This window comes from Macrotis lagotis, chromosome 2 (assembly GCF_037893015.1).
Source record: "Macrotis lagotis isolate mMagLag1 chromosome 2, bilby.v1.9.chrom.fasta, whole genome shotgun sequence".
Lineage (NCBI taxonomy): Eukaryota > Metazoa > Chordata > Mammalia > Peramelemorphia > Peramelidae > Macrotis > Macrotis lagotis.
Window position 1 is genome coordinate 161,509,294 of NC_133659.1, and position 17,506 is coordinate 161,526,799.

Consider the following 17,506-nt stretch of genomic DNA (forward strand, 5'->3'; position numbering starts at 1 on the left):
CTCATTTTCCCTTTTCTTCTTCCTTACTTCTCTTGTGTCCACTTTGAGAAGATCTTGCTGATCGCATGACCCTTACAATTACTGTGTATTTCTTGCCACTCCAATTGAGAGAGTGCAATTGGTTTCATGGTTTCTTGGTAGATTTGGATGGGAGGGTTCTTGCATGACAGAAAGACATGCTATTTTGGGAAACAATGACATGCTGCATGTGAATGATGTGGTCAAGGACAAACAACTCTGAGAATAAGAAAAATAGTGATACAACATTTTAGGGAAGCCAGAAACTGAGAGATTTCTGGGTGCTTTATAAGGTGATAAGACCAAAAAGATTGTTTTCCTTTTAGGTTCAAACTCAATGGAAGACAAGGTTGGAGTAGGTCAGGTAGCTTGGAGACAGAGGCCAGACAGTGAGGTCCTTTTAATCACACATACTTCTTAGACACCTTGATCTGGGAGCTAAAGAAAATGACATTATCAGGGCGGCTAGGTGGCGCAGTGGATAAAGCACCGTCTCTGGAGTCAGGAGTACCTGGGTTCAAATCTGGTCTCAGACACTTAATAATTACCTAGCTGTGTGGGCTTGGGCAAGTCACTTAACCCCATTTGCCTTGCAAAAAAACCTAAAAAAAGGAAAGAAAATAACATTATCCCCCAAAGACATAACTGAACAACTACCTGGGTTTCATCATAGGTTGAACTGTGCCAAAAATGTATTAGATAAATATCAATCATACTATGAGTGGTGATAAATTCGATGAGATTATTACCAAAGTCTGAGACACTGTCATGGACCCAAGAGAAAAATGCTTAACATTGCATAAACCAGTGAGTCAAAGAAACAAAAACTATATTAACACAATGGACAAGCAAAGCCCATAAAATATATGTTCTGGGGTAGAGGAAGGTAAAAGGATGATGGTGTCCAGGGAATGGGTTTTTTGTATTCACAGTTAAGGCAGGAATAAGACATATCTATTCCCCAAGACAAACTGTAGTTACTGGACCCAATTCCATATTTCTGCATTGCAGTTGCAATTTTTAAAAAGTAGCAGTACCTGGACACGATTGAGGAAGAATTTTGGAAAATAATTTTTTTAAGTACCCTAAAGGAAAAAAAACCAATTCCTCACTGAATAAATACTCAAAGAATACCAAAAAAAGACAATTTTTCAGAGGAATTGATAAACATATGAAAAATTGTTAGAATTCAAATTAAAATAAGTATACTACTTCACAACCATAAGATTGGAAATGATGACCAAAAAGGAAAACTTCTAATGTTAGAACAACTATCAAAGAATAAACACATTAATGTTCTGAAGGTACAGGTAAAAATTGTCCTGCATACTTTGAAAAGCAATTCACAACTATATATTCAAAAAGCCATCAAATGGTGCTTACTTTTGAACTAACAATACTGTTACTAGTTCTAAGCCCCAAAAAGATCGAAGAAAGAGAAAAAGGAACCCTAACAACAAAAATATTTATAGCAGCCCTTTTTGGTTGTGGCAAAAGAAAATTTGAAACTGAGGAAATATCCATGATTAGGAGAATGATTGAACAAGTTGTGTCGTTTGGATGTGTTGGAATACTACTTCATTATAAGAATTGAGCAAAGAAGTGGTTTCAAAGAAACCTGGGGAAACATCAGAACTGATGTTAAGTGAGCAGGGTCATAAGAGCAATTTATTGCAACATTGTAAACAAACATTGTATAAGCAAACAATTTTGAAAGACAGACACTGATCGACATTTGACCAATCTCAATTTCAGAGAACTCATAATGAAACATAATACTCACTTCTAGAGAGAAAAATGATGGGTTCACAGCATTTATGTACATTTTTGTAATGAGTATATGAGAACTTTTATTTCAAGTGTGCAGATTTATTTATTTCTAATTTTTTGACTAACAACCAATTAAATAATGTTTTTCTTTTCTATAAAAATATATTCTTTGGGTCATAATTTTTTCCCTAAGGATTGCTTTGGGTATATGTTGAATTTTTCACATATTTTCTGATTCTATCATTGTCAATTACATGGAATTTATTTTCTTATATTTATATCATATTATTTATATTATAAAATTTCCTTATTATTGTTTCAGTCACTTTTATTTTATTCATAATGTTGCTTTAAATTTTGATTGTGCCACCTATATTGATTGCTATTTTAGCACAATACGATCTATAAAAATAGTGTTTAGTTCCTGGCATATGGTCTGTTTTTGCAAAGACAACAGATAATATTGAAATTTAAAAAGATGTCATAAGTTGTTCAGCTCTAAATTCTCTGACCATTTTCAGTTCAATAGGTTCCTATTGCTTATTATACTGTTTGAATTGTCCAACTCAGAAAGAAATATGAAAGCCTTTAATGAGATAATTTTGTTGCAAATACCTTTCTGCTTATGTATTTATTTGTAGATGCATATATGTTTAGTAATGATACTAATTATTTAATAAACTAATATTGATACTCATTGCCTATGGCCTCTTTAAATATAGTATACTTTTAATTATTTTCTCTATTGATATTGTGAATTCTAATTTTGCTAAACACCACAGTTTAAGGAACTTGATAAACTGGAAACTGTTCAAAGACTAACCAGACTGCAGAAGGATCCACATCATATGAAAACCAATTAAAGGAAATAAAGATGGTTTACCTGAAGAAAAAAAAAACTCAGGGGGATAGCTTTCCTCAAATATTCAAAGAGAAATTGTTTGGGAAAGGAATTCAATTTACTCTCTTTAGTCTCAGAAAACGGAAAAAAGCAAAAGATGCAAGATGCAAAAAAGCAAGTTTAGCCATAGTATCAGGGAAAATGCCCTAATAATTTGAGCTGAAGTTGTTCTGATCTGACTCAAGGATTAATGAATTTCCCCTCATTGTAGATGCTTTAGACAAAAACTAGTCGACTACATATCAAGTATTTTTACAGAAAATCTCTTTTCAAATGAGGCCTAGACCACAATAATATAACAATTATATGGGATAAACAAAAATTAAGATATAGTTTCATTTTGTGCTAGCATTAGTTATGAAAATGCTTCTACTGAAACTAAGCTGACTCAGATTCATCTGAGCTAGACAAACCGTGACCTGGATTTCATGTTATACAAATGCCTTTCAAGAGTCAAATGTCCTTATTGTTGTGTTCTTTTTGCTTTTGATTTAGAAATTTTGTTTTAGTTTTTGCAAGGCAGTGGGGTTAAGTGACTAAGGTCACACAGCTAGGTAATTATTATGTGTCTGAGACCACATTTGAACTCAAGTACTGCTGACTCCAAAGCTGGTGTTCTATCTACTGCAGCACCTAGCTGCCCCAATTTAGTGATTTTTTTTAAGAATAGCTATTACTCCAAAGAAACATACAGAAGTTGTACTTCACGAAGAGAACACTCCACTTAGTTTTCAGCATTATTACAGTGGTTATTGGTGTGGAGAAGGTAAACATTACAAGCATTTCCCCAGTCTACAATGAATCAGGATTAGTCACACCAATGAAAAAGTGAAACCAAAAATGCAAAACAATACTAACAAAAATTATTGATACAACCTAACAAAATGTTGATACAAAAAAAGTCTAATTTATCCTTGGAAAACAAGCAAAGATCTTCATAGGGACTTGGTAGATGAACAGACAGTTTGTTTTCCATATTGGAAGATGCCAGAAGACTAGGGGTTGGGGGGGAGGGGGAACAGCTGTAAATCTTTGCTTTAAAGGGAAAAATATTATCTCACTTCTCATGTGAAATTAAATTCAAAGACTAAAGTACTGAAAATGTGAAAATACATATTTTTCTTACTGAAGAAACTTAAGTTTTCCCAAAGAATATATACTACAAGTGTTGGAAAGAATCCAAATGAGCTTATAAAGATTCAATCATCTTTATCAGACTGTCAGGCATCCCCCAAAATATTCTGTGGGTCTTTTAAAAATTCCACTGAACTAGAAGTTTTATTACAATTGACATAATTGTGGACTCTGAACAAACAGGTCATATAATGATAAAGTGAGAGACAGAATTGCTCTGATATACAGAAATTCCCAAATAGAAATAGAATACTGCAACATTCTCCATGTCATACAACATTAAGAAATTTATCCAAGAAAAAGAAATCAAAGTGCTTCAAAGACCTAAGAACATATCTAAATGGACTACTCATCAAAAGTTTATCTTACAGAGTGTGATCTTGTTTCATGGTGAAGAACTCAAGAACATATGTCAAAATGTTGTGAACTCGATGCTAAATCATATGAAATAAGGGACTTCAGTTAAAAGAGAAAATATTGCACATTAAAATATTTTAAATATATAATGTCAAAGATTTATTGTATATTAAAACAAATTTATCATTATACTTTGAACCACATAATTTGCAGATACTTATAAATGGTTAGAATTCTTTGATTCTGAGGTCTGTGATTCTCTGATCTCTTTCAAGACAGAAATAACAAAGAATCTCATTGTAAAATTTGTAAGGAACTTCAAGAGGCCTTCTATTTCATCCTTTTCATTTTAAAGAGAAAAAAATTGAGGACCTCTGAGGTTAAGTGACTTCACAAATCATTTTATTGGTAGAACATTAGGAGTAGAACCCAGATTTTTTGACTCTTAGAGCAGAATTCTTCCACTCCACTCCATTGCCTTTAGGTCAGAACTCCTGTGTGTAAAGGGAAAAATAATTTATCTATTACCCTCTCATGATTCTATACTGGCTGACTCCATAGTTTTTCGGACTACACATTCCAAACTTTTAAGGTGATTGTTACATTGTAAGTTCCTTGAAGATAGACTGTCTTCTATTTCTTTTTGTACTGCAGTGATGAGCACAGTGACTGGTATATACTAGGTGTTAAAAAAAGGCTTATTGAAGTGATTTATAACAGTTGAACATTATAAATTCAAAGAATGAAACAATTTCTACTCTCAAGAACCTTGCCTACCATGGAGGGAGACAATCGGATATAATGCAAATTGTTAAAATCGAAGTAATTGAAGAGACAGGGTATTAATATTTGAGGGATTCATAAAAGTTTCATGTTGAAGGTGGGTTCTTGATGTTGATTCCTCAGGAAGAGAGGAATTTTATGAGTGGATGTGATGAGGACCTGCATTTCAAACATGGTGGAAAGAGCAAAGGAGAGAGTCCAGATTATGAGAGATGTCAAGGGGAAAGAACAAACAGGTCATTAATAATCTCACAAAGGTCACAGATAAGTGTAACATATAGTGAGGCTGGAAAGAGAGGTTGAGGTCAAGTTATGAAGGGTTCTTTCAAAAGGCATGATCCTCAGCATGAAAACGTTATGCACATTCAGAGAAAAAACTGATGGAATCTAAATGTAGATTGAAGCATAGTGTCTTCACTTTCCTTATTTTTTATGGTTTCTTTTCTCTTGGTCTATTTCTTCATTCACATCATGACTGATATGAAAAATCTATATCAAATTGCCTATCATCTCAGGGAAGAGGAAGGTGAGAAAGGGATGGAGAAAATTAAGAACTCAAAATTTTAAAAACATGAATGTTAAAAATAGTGTTTTCATGTAATTGGAAATCAAAAAATGCTATTTTAAAAGTCATGAACTAGGAACTGTCTTTTAGGCCAACGGTTGACAGAGGATTGAAGAAAGTAGATGATATCACAGAGAGATCTGAAGAATTTCTGAGAAGTTGGAAAAGTTGAAAACTTTTGGGAATCTAAACTCAGTTAAACCTTCAGTTTTTATATCTTATGCAGAAGCTTGTTCTTTGTGGTCTCTGGGTAATGAAGTCTTCTTCAGAACCCCAAGATGCTCACAGAGGCCTGTGTTAATTGGCTCTGCCTACCCTGAACCTCTTGACTGAAGTCTGCAGCTCTGTTCCCTGACTGATCCCATGGGTCAGGGTCAGGCTACTCCGAGCCCTCAACTGTTTATCCTCAGGATTCTTCTGCTCACCAGATATGAACACTGATATAGTTATCTGTTAATCTGAAGACTTAGGGTGACCCTGGGGCATTTTGATGTTCTTATAATTCAGATCTGGAAAAGACCCTGTAGATGATCTAATTTAATATCCTCATTTTACAGCAAAGGGAACTGAACCCTAATTAGGTGAAATCAGGTGTCCAGGATCACACAACTTGCAACTAGAATTCAAACAGGTCCGCTGATAATGCTCAGTGGAAAGAGTATTAGATTTGGAATCAAGAGACTTGGGTTCAATTCTAGGCTCTGAAACTCCCCACCAGTGTGACCTTAGACAAGTCACTTCACCTCCAAGTCAAATTGTCTCATGTGTAAAATGATGATAATAACAACCACAGAACTTCTCTCACATGTTTAAGGGTAACATGTGATTAACATGTGCAAATAGCATTGGAAATATTCAAGTGGAGAAACAACTGACATCTTGAGTGTTCTAATTGGATTGGATGTCAGCTTGCAAGACTTCAGAACCAACACAGTCCATTGGGGACCTGGTCTGCCAATAGAAACAAAAAAATTCTGATCTCTGGGGGTTCACTTTGGCACTTTTGACTCCTCCCCAACTTGGATGGAATCACAGAGGGATTCAGGCAAAGGTGCTACTCTGGTTGTTATTTAATTTCCAGTTGATGAGTGCACTGTGTATATGTGCTGGAGGCCAGGACAGGGGGATCTAAACCAGGAACTGCATGCTCCATGGTTCCATCCCATGATAGTGTGGACCCAGAACTTCCCTGCTTCTCTCCTACCTCTCCCATACTCCAGGAATTGTTAATATCACCTTCATCTATGCTGTGCTTTTTCTCCCACTCAGTCCTTGAAAAGGAAACTGGTATATCTCAACCCTCCATGGACCACTATCTTCATTGGGGAAAAGGTGATTCTGACTTGCAATGGATTCAAGTTCTCCAAACCAAAGACCACACAGTGGTACAAAAACCACTCTGCAATTTGATCTACAAATAGCACTGAGACTACTCAGACTAGAGAGAGTACTGAAGCCAGACCCAAACCCTCATGACCCTGTGAATCTGGCAGTTTAATGTGGTGAGAAACAAGAGAAGACAATGCAATTTCTAAATGCAGTCTCCGAGAAGGAAGAAGGGACAAGAGAAAAATAATTGGGAACACTAGAATGTCAAATGATATCACTGGAGCAGCAGCAGAGCTCAGGGACTCTCACTATTCTCCTTCAGTCATCCAGAAAGCACTTGGATATCCTGAGATCCCCTAGCAACTAGTGGCTAATCTGACCACTGAGAGTAGTTCAGGAAAATATGGGACTCCCTTCCCAAAGTAGATCTATTGGAATTTCCTTGAGATGACATCATCTGGTGAGATACCTGGGTCAAGAGGAAAACATGGGAGAATCCTCCACCCTACACAGAATAATCTCCAGGTTAATGAATGTCCCTTTAAAGACAACAGGAAGGAGGATGAAGCAAAAAGATGGGAGCTAAGTCCCCATTATCTTCTTGGTTCTCTTACAGGTTGGTTGAACCAACAGACCCCATATTCTGTGTTTGAAGGAGACACACTGGTTCTGAGATGTCGAAGGCAACAAAATGGCATAATTATTAAAGACAAGACATACTATAAAAATGAAAAGAAATTGCATGATTTCTTTACAAACTGTGATCATTCTATGTCCATCCCACAAATTGACAAGTTACTGTGGCAAATATCACTGCACAGGAAGTTTTATGTATTCAACAACTGATTGAGAAGATCAAGAACAGTAAATCTCCAAGTCCAAGGGATGAACTTCTATTGTTTAGGGAGGAGGGCAGAAGGAGAAGAGTAACAGGTTGTTCAGGGCCAGATCTCAACATGGAAGACTGAGTAAGCACAGAGAGAGAGAGAGAGAGAGAGAGAGAGAGAGAGAGAGAGAGAGCGAGCTCATAGCTGGAACATAGGAATCACCTGTGTGTCCCTGCATCTATTCTGCTGAGATCACAAGACACATCTTTCCAGGAGCTCTGACACTCATTGTTCTGGGTATTGTATCTGACATCTCTCTCTAGAGCTGTTTTCAAACCCTGAGGTGAAAACCACAACTTCCCAGTCCATCGAGGGGAACCCAGTGACTCTGAACTGTGAACTCAGCTCTTTCCACAAAGACCAGATACTGAACTGCTCTTCTTTTTCTTCAAAGATGGCAGGGTCATCTTTGAGATGACTGTGTGTGGATTAATTTGAGATGATTGTGTGGATCATTGTATTTATCAGAGTAGCTAAATCTTTCACAGGTGATCATCATTGCAATATTGCTATACTTTATGCAGAGTTCTCCTGGTTCTGCTCACTGTCATTTATATCAGTTCATAAAAGTCTTTTCAGGTTTTTCTGAATCCATCTTTCCTGTCATTTATTATAATACAATAGTATTTCATTATAACCATATGCCGTGACTTGTCTAGCCATTCCCAAAGTGATGGCATCCCCTGAATTTCTAATTCTTTTGCCACCACAAAAAGAGTTGCTAAAACATTTTGTATATATAAGTCCTTTTCTTTTCCTTTTATGTCTTTGGGATGCTGAGCTAGTAGTCAGATTGCTGGGTAAAAGGATATGCATAGTTTTATTGCCTTTAGGGCATAGATCCCAATTATTCTCCATATCAGTTCACAACTCCACCAATAATGCATTGGTATTCTATTTTCTCCACATCACCTCTAGCATATCATTTTCCTTTTCTGTCATGTTAACCAATCTGATACATAGTATGCAGTACCTCTGAATTTTTTTAATTTGCATTCCAATAATTCTTAGTGATTTAAACTACTTTAGGTGATTTTTTAGTTTTAAAAAAAATTACCTCTAAAAACAATCTATTCATATCTTTTATCTATTGAGAATGCCTTATTTTTTTTTTATAAATTTCACTCAAACCCCTCAAATCAGCTTTTAAAATTTGCAATGCAGCAGAATAAATGAGATGAATTCATTAGAGTATGGAGGAGAAGGAAAATTAATTAACATAGTGACTTCTATGCTGTTGAAGAAATATCTTGTTATGTGGAGAGATATCTAAATTCTGGTGACCTGAAGCAAAGCCCCTGTTGTACCAGTCAAGTTATAACTGTAGTTATCAAAACTAAAAAGAACAAAGGAGTCCCAGAATTGTAGAATTACCTAATGATAATTTATACTATTGTTCTTCATGCCATTCCACTCACCACCAAAAAAAGTATTTATTATTTGCTTCTCATGACTTGGGGAGTGGGGCACAATGTTAAAATACAAAGAAGCTTCAGGCATGACTTCTGAATAGGAGGAGCTTACAAGAGAATTAGTATATATAAGATATTTTCAGGAAACAGAAAATAGATAAGCGGTGAACTGTGGTCATCAACTGACTCTAGAAGATAAGGTGATAGAACAGAAATAATTGTGGGCTGGAAGAGAGGAAGGTTTTCATCTGGACCTTAAAGGCAAATATGATTGAAATATCTAGAATGATGATGCCAGTCTTGTGTAAACCTGTCACTTCTCTACAGTCTCTCCATCCTATCTGACAAAAATGACAGTAGATTTTTTTAATAATTATAATTTCTCTAGGAGATGTCCAAGAAAATGTTAATTAGAAATTATCAGACATCTATGAAGAAATATGTCTGCTGAAACTGAAAATTATTTGCACACAGCAAACACTTAAATAATTGTATATGGAATTGACAAAGGGATTATGGAAACCAGGAATGTACAGATATTTATTCCAAAATGAGCCTGCTCTGGATCACTGTTTTATGTTGGCTAATCTGATAGTCACTTAAAATTCCTTTCCTTATTCTCAGACAACAAGGTGGGATGAGCTGGTACTTTCTTTTGAAACCTTTGTAGGTGTCTGCACGGATACTGTATTTTTCTTTCATAAAGAAAATACATGAGTTTTCAACTTGCATACATAAGTTCATAGAAAACCTGGAAGTAAATTAGATGGGTTGACTCTAGTATCTCTATTGCCTCCAACTGAGGCAATAGCTTCATTCCATAATTTATCTACTCTGATCCCACAGGTAGAGGTCTCCCTTCCCAATTCAATTCAAGTTAAAAGATTGGTCACTTGGCTCTTGGACTGATTGTAACCCAGGTCACTCTGATTGGCCTCTCCACTTCTGCACTTCTATTTTCCTTTATCCTTGGACACCAGCATTGGAGCAAGCCAGACTGGTGACTTGTCTTTCTTGAACTTTGGTACATACTTGGTATTTATTTAGAAATATTTGCAAATACTTATTAATTTCTTCCTATTGTGATTAGTCACCAGGAGAAAATGAAAGAAAAAAGAAAATTAAATTCATCCTTCAATCATAATAGTTACTTAGATTTTTTATAATCCCTTTTCATTCAAATACATATTCTCTGAGTATTGGAATATCTGAAATCCAGCTCTCTTAATTCCAAGTTTTCCATTCTAATCTTCACGGCAGAATTTAAATCTCAGTTCCTCTGAAGAGCTCAACTCATAATGATTTCTTTGATTTCTGAGAAATTTCATACCCACTATCTGTATTCCTCATTTGGTACCTACTTCTTTTGTAGAAAATTATTTATTATAGATATTCACTAGCTGTGTGATCCTGGGCAAATCATAGCCCATTTGCCTGAGTTTCCTCATCTATAAAATGAGTTGGAGAAGAAAATGGCAAATCATTCCAGTATGTCTGCCACAAAACCCCCAAATGGGGTTATGAAGTGGACATGACTTAAAAAATAATTGAACAACAACAGAAATGATTAGCTTTCTATTTCTGGTTCATCTATAGATAGTAACATTCTTTTTTTTTTTTTGGCAAGGCAATGGGGTTAAGTGGCTTGCCCAAGGACACACAGTTAGGTAATTAGTAAGTTTCTGAGGCCAGATTTGAACTCAGATACTCCTGACTCCAAGGCTGGTGCTCTATCCACTGGGCCACTTAGCCACCCCAGAGAGTAACTTTTTAAATTACTTTCCTCATAACATTTTTGTCATGTGGGAAGCATTATTTTACAGATGAGGAAATCAAGGTTCAGTCATTAAATGACCTGCCAAGATTTTGTAGCTTCTGAAAGCAGGCTTCAAACCCAAGACTTCTAAACTTACAAACTATTTTTTGCTGCCATCAAGGTTCTCAAAGTAGACTGAACAACAGCAAATACTTTGAATAAAGGACAGCCATCTTTTCCATAGAGTTGAAATGCTCATAAAGTTCACAATGAAATTCCACAAGTATTGATGAGAAGGGGAAAGGCGGCCAAGAGTGCTTCAGGTCCAAAGAGGGAGTCCATGTGGTATAGAAAATAGAGTGTTAGACCTGAAGTCAGGAAAACTTAAGTGTGAGCCTCATGACTCTAATGCTAAATAGCCATGTGACCTCAGATAAATCATTTGACCCATGGAAGGATTCAGCTGGTTCACATCAGTTTGGCAGGACCAATACCTAATTTTATGTTGATTTTATTAAACTGTTGTTAATTTCTTTGAAACTCACCACTGATTTGACCTCTCATGTCATTTTAATCATCCATAACATTAAGGGATTAAGCTTGATGATATCAAGGGTTCTTTCTCACTCTAATTCTATGATTCTATTAAGATGTTCCTTTCATCACATCATATAACATGAACTATGTTCAGGAGATTTTGCCATTCTCTTTTTGCACAAGTAAGTATCCACTTAACTTTAAATATAGAAAGTAAAGAGTGTTAAGCAACTCTGAAAATAGCAAGAATTGACAACTAGTTGAAGTGTCCAGGAGCACTTGATTGGGAAGCCCTGGAAAGCAAAGTCTGTTGAACAGTAGTAGAGAGCAATGCCTAGCAAGGAAGATTTCTAGCAGAGAAAAGAATGATGACATTAGCCCTTTTACTAGTGTTGGAGACATGATTTTCCCCCTCCACAGCACTTTATCACATATGTTCCTTAAGTGGGCATAGCTTCAAATGAGATAACATATGTAAAACACTTTGCTATTCTTGAAATTCCATCTAAATGGTAGATATTAGGTAGGTAGCAGTATCCATGTATCCCCCCCCATATGCAGATGCCCCACACGTAATTGTAGCAAGGAACATTCTTCACTCTGAATAGACAGTTATGGGATAGTGAGCTCAAGGATTTTGAGCAACATATTTTATTTTGCTTTATTCAAATGCTTATTTAATGAAAATGCCTTTATTATGAAATAATATATCCTATGACCAACTGGTAAAAGTAAGGTACATGGGTGGGAGATTATTAACTATATATTGATGGTATACTCATTCAAAAATACCTAGAGGGGGACAGATCAAGGTGGTGGTGTGAAGGCAGGAAATCCCAGAAACTCTTTCCCAGACCACTCCAAATGCCTTAAAATTATGATTCTAACCAAATTCTAGAATGGTGGAGCCCAATTTTATGATCCAAGACAACTTGGAAGTTCTGTGGGAAAGGTCTTTTACACAGGGGTTGGAAAGGGCCACATTGCAGCCCTGGCTGTGCCAGAGAAAACCAGCTCCAACCATCTGGGAAGAGCCTGCAGAGCACCTGGGACCCTAGGGGCACTTAGGTCCCTGGCAGAGGGATAGTTTCCTAACATCTCAGTCCAGGGATTGTCAAGGTCAACTTAGAAGGTTGGGGGGAAAACTCTACCACACCAGAGTGACCATGAAAGCCAAGATAGTGCAAGCCTCAACACAGCACAGCTCTAGGAAACTGGGGAACTATACAGCAGTTGCTTCCAGAGCACTCAGCCCACAGATGGTAAAGGGGTCAGGGGAGTCTGCTCAGGTCTCTCTGCAAGACTCTGCTGTTTTGCCCATACTCAGAAAAAAAGAGAGGTAAAATTGGCTACTTGCAGTCTGGGGCCCCATACTACCATAGCAGAGCAGGAACCCTCCTCAAAGTTCCAGGGCAGAGGGGAGTGTTTGTGCTCATCCACAGTCTGGAGCACAGGCCAGGAAAGCAGTCAGAGTCTCTCATGAGACCTTGAAGGAATTGAGGTCCCTGAGAGGGATCCCAAAAACACTCAAAAGCTTAGGGTAGTTCACCCTTTCCCCTTAAAGCAGAATGCCACCTTAACAAAGCATTAAAATCAAGTCACAGACTGGGGAAATGGAAAACAAGAGAAGAAAAAGAATCTGATCATACACAGTTCCTTTGGTTCACAAAGCATCAAAATTCACACTCAGAAAATGAGAAAGACAAAGCTTCTATATAAAAAGCCTCCAAGAAAAATGGGAATTGGGTTCAGGCTGTGAAAGAGTTTAAAAAAGATTTTGAAAAGCAAGTAAGGGAGGTAGAGGAAAAATTGGGAAGAGAAATGAGAACAATGCAGGAAAATCATAAAAACCAAGTCAGCAGCTTCATGAAGGAGATACAAAAAAATACTGAAAAAATAGCATGTTCAAAACCAGTGTGGGACAAATGGAGAGAGCAGGTCAAAAGATCAATGAGGAGAAGAAAAAAGCAGAATTGACCAGATGGAAAAGGAGATACAAAAGCTCTCTGAAGAAAATAATTCCTTCAAATGTAGAATGGAGCTAAGGAAAGCTCATGACTTTGTGAGAAATCAAGAAAAAATTTAAAAAAATGAAAAACTAGAAGAACATGTGAAATATCTCATTGGAAAAACAACTGACCTGGAAAATAGAGTCAGGAGAGATAATTTTAAAAGTATTGGGCTACTTGAAAGTCATGACCAGGAAAAGAGCCTAGAATTCATTTTTCAAGAAATTCTCCAGGAAAATTGCCCTGAAATCTTGGAAGTAGAGGGTAAAATAAAAATTGAGGGAATCTACTAATCACCTATGGAAAGAGATCCCCCCCCCAAAAAAAACCTCCCAGGAATATTATAGTCAAATTACAGAACTCCTAAGTCAAAGAGAAAATATTACAAGCAACCAGAAAGAAACAATTCAAATATCATGGAGTTATAATCAGAATTACACAGGATTTAGCAGTGTCTACATTAATGGTTCATAGGGCTTGGAATATGATATTCCAAAAGGCAAAAGAACTTGTATTACAATCGAGAATCAACTAACCAGAAAAACTGAACATCCTCTTTCAGGGGAAAATATGGACTTTCAGTGAAATAGGGAACTTCCAAACTTTCCTTTGAAATGACCAGATCGGAACAGAAAGTTTGATCTTCAAGTACAGGACTCAGGTGAAGCAGAGAGCAGAGAGAGGGTGGACAAAAAGGGCAAATTATGAGGAATTTAAAAATATTGAACAGGTTGTATTCCTGCATGGGAAGCAGATACTGATAACTCATATGAACCTTCTCATTTATTAGAACAATTAGAAGCAAATATAGACAAGACACAGGAAGGAACCAAATATGAAGGTATGATATATTATAAAGATGGAAGTAATGGGCAAGAAAAGAATGTACTGGGAGAAAGAAAAAAAGAGAGGTAAAATGGGCTAAGATATTTCATATAAAAGAGGCAAGAAAAAGCTTCTCCAATAGAGTGGAAGGGGGGAGGAGAGAGGGAATGAGTGGGCCATAATTCTCATTGGAAGTGGCTTAAAGAGGGACTACAAACATATTCAATAAGGTATAGAAATCTATTCTACCCCTAACTAGAGGAAAAAAGAAGCTAGGGATGGAAGAAAGGGGACGGGGGAGTGGAAGGGTTGTAGGTGATAGAAAAGAGGGAAGATTGTGGGAGAGGGTAGTCAGATACAATACACTTTTGAGGAGGGACAGGGTGAAAGGAGAGAGAGAGAGAGTAGAAAATAAATGAGGCTGGGGAGGAATAGGATGGATGGAAAGTTAACACTAGTAACTGTGGAGAAAAATATTGAAGCAACTTCTTTGATGGACATGATAAAGAATATGATTCAACTCAGAAACAAAGCTGATGGTATCTGAACACAAACTGAAGTATACATTTTTTCCTCTCACTTTATTTCTCTTGAGGTTTCTCTAACTCTGTGGGGGGGGGATTATATTTGCTTTTACAACAAGACTACTGTGGTAATATGAAAATAAATAAACATTTAGAACCTGAGGGAACTAACTCAGGAGCTCCAAATTTGCAGTATCTATCTACACTATGGGGGTCATCTAGAATATTCTATTTCTATACCAGATTTGCTATAGAGGTCTACCTGAACAATTTTCATTCAAAATTTCTACTTTGTATACCTTATTATTAAAGGAATTTATTAGATAAAAAAATATTGTTGTTTTAGAGTAAAATGAAAGAAGCCAATTCTCCAATAAGCTGTAATCAATATACCAAATGAATTATTTACAAATACACTTATATATATAAAAAACCCTGAACTAAGATGGTAACCCTGTAGGTAGAGAGAAGAGAAAATAAATGGAAAATACTGTGGAGAAAGGAACAGCAAGATTTAGCGATTAGTTGGATAAAAGGAGACTGAGAAGAAGTAGTTTACTTTTCTGAGTTCAAATCCAGCCTTATACACTTAATAGCTGTATACAAGTCATTTAATTATGTTTGCTTCAATTTCCTCATATGTAAAATGAGCTGGAGAAGGAAATGGAAAATCATTCCAGTACCTTTGCCAAAAAAATCCCAAATGGAGTCATGAAGAATGGATGGAACTGAAATGACTCGACAACAACACCACATTCTGGGCACTGTTAGATGTACTTTGGTGCTGTTATTGCTTCCTTTGAGAAAGTTGAGGAAAATAAGATATAAAAAAGGTTAAGTAACTTGCTCAGAGTCACACAATTAGTAAGTTTCTGAAATTGGAAACATTACCAAATCAGGTCTTGATTTATTGTTCTTCTAGTCTTACAAAAGTGATAGAAAAACATATTGAAAATTCAGAATTAAGAGTATGGTGTCTGTATCTTTCTGGAAAACCAACTAATAAGATTCTAATTTTGAGATTCTATTGCCATTTTCATAGCTTTCAATTTAATTCCTAGATATCTTTCATAGATAGTAAAGTTCTAACAATTAGGCTCTTGCAAAAACTCAAAAGTTCATGGGTAAAATTTGATTCTATAGCATGTGATTGTAGGGGAAATACTGCAACCACTCCTCAAATCATTCACAACCTAGTGACTAAAATCTGAAACTCTACCATTGCCATTCCTTTAGCTAAAGGCTTAGAATACATAAAATTATTACTCATTTAAGCCATTGTCAACAAGTTTCCAATTCTCTTTGTCTGGACTTGATAGGTATGGTAGATCATAGAGAGAAAGAAGAGGCATCTATGTGCCCTTTAAGTAATGAAGCAGCCTGACAATAATTACATAGTCTGAGACAGATATAGGTTTGGGAACCAGGATTTTCTACTCATTCCAAACTATCTAAAGCTATAAGGAAGGAGTCTCAAGAACTTTCTCTAGTAAAGAATGGTTGAAAACTACCTGAAGTGTGATATAGAAGGTCCACAGAGGGAGGGAAAATCAGTGTTAGGGACACAGTAAATAATAATAGTCTGATTGGGTGGAGAAGAGAAGGGAGTGGAAAATTCTTCTCTCACTCTAACAGATTTCTTTCAGTTATAGATAGCACTGACTAAATACCAGCAAAGAGAGAAAAAGGAGTAGTGATGAGATTAGATTTTTGCCTGGGAAAGTATGTCTAAATCATTCATTTCCTTAGCTTTACCTATTTTGGGGGGGGAAGAACTTGTTCAATTGCAGGGATAGAGGAGGAAGTGAGGTGAGAGGAGGAAATAGAGACAAAGGGTGAGTAACCTAGGATGCAGAAATTACAGAGCAGGAAGTTGCAGTTTAATGATTTTTTTTAAATGTAGGGAAGAGCCCCACACATAGAGGAGAGGTGAAGACTATCATTGTAGGACTTGAAAGAAAGCGGAATAGACATCTCTAGCCTCTTCTTCCCCTATCCTTTTCCAAGAGAGGTTTTAATTCCTTCCAGGAGGTAAGAGCAAGAAATTGAGACGCGATACCATCACTCAGCTCTCCTTAGAGAGGGGAGAAAGGTACCAGGCTGAAGGTGTATATATTAGTCCCTTAAATATTTTTAATCCAAATGACTTGACTGGGTTCCATCTAACTTCTGATCAAAAAGGAATCCAACATCTATATCCAAGGTTTAACCTTTTTTTTCATCAAATACCATCTTCACAGTGAATACACACATCAAAATAACAAATAAAACATACTTATTCAAATATATCCACCCCAGTGGAATGAGTGGGTGATTCAAATAATTTCTGCATCCTAGGTTACTCACCCTTTGTCTCTACTTCCTCCTCTCACTCCACTTCCTCCTCTATCCCTGCAATTGAACAAGTTCTCCCCCCCCCCCCAAATAGGTAGCAAAATAGAAATCAGAAAAAGTCTATTGAGGAAAATAAATAAGTGAAGTTACTCTCCCATTGGAAGTGAGATAACTCAGTTCAACCAAGAGAGAATCTCACCCAAGGGGAAGCTCCCTGGAGTCTCTAATGTAATAAGCTAGGAAGGGGAATATTATGGAGACTGTCTGCTCCTATCACATCTTCCTAGAACCTTTTCCTTTAACAATCTGAAGTGGGATTGGTCCTTTCTATCTTTTCTCTCAAAACTGGAAGTCAGAAGAGACTT

General features: G+C 36.5%; 1 pseudogene; it reads left to right on the forward strand.

Annotated features, from left to right (window-relative positions):
* Positions 1 to 10,160, forward strand: part of LOC141512014 (Fc receptor-like protein 4) — a 122,737-nt pseudogene extending 112,577 nt beyond the window's left edge.
* Positions 10,161 to 17,506: the final 7,346 nt, after the last annotated feature.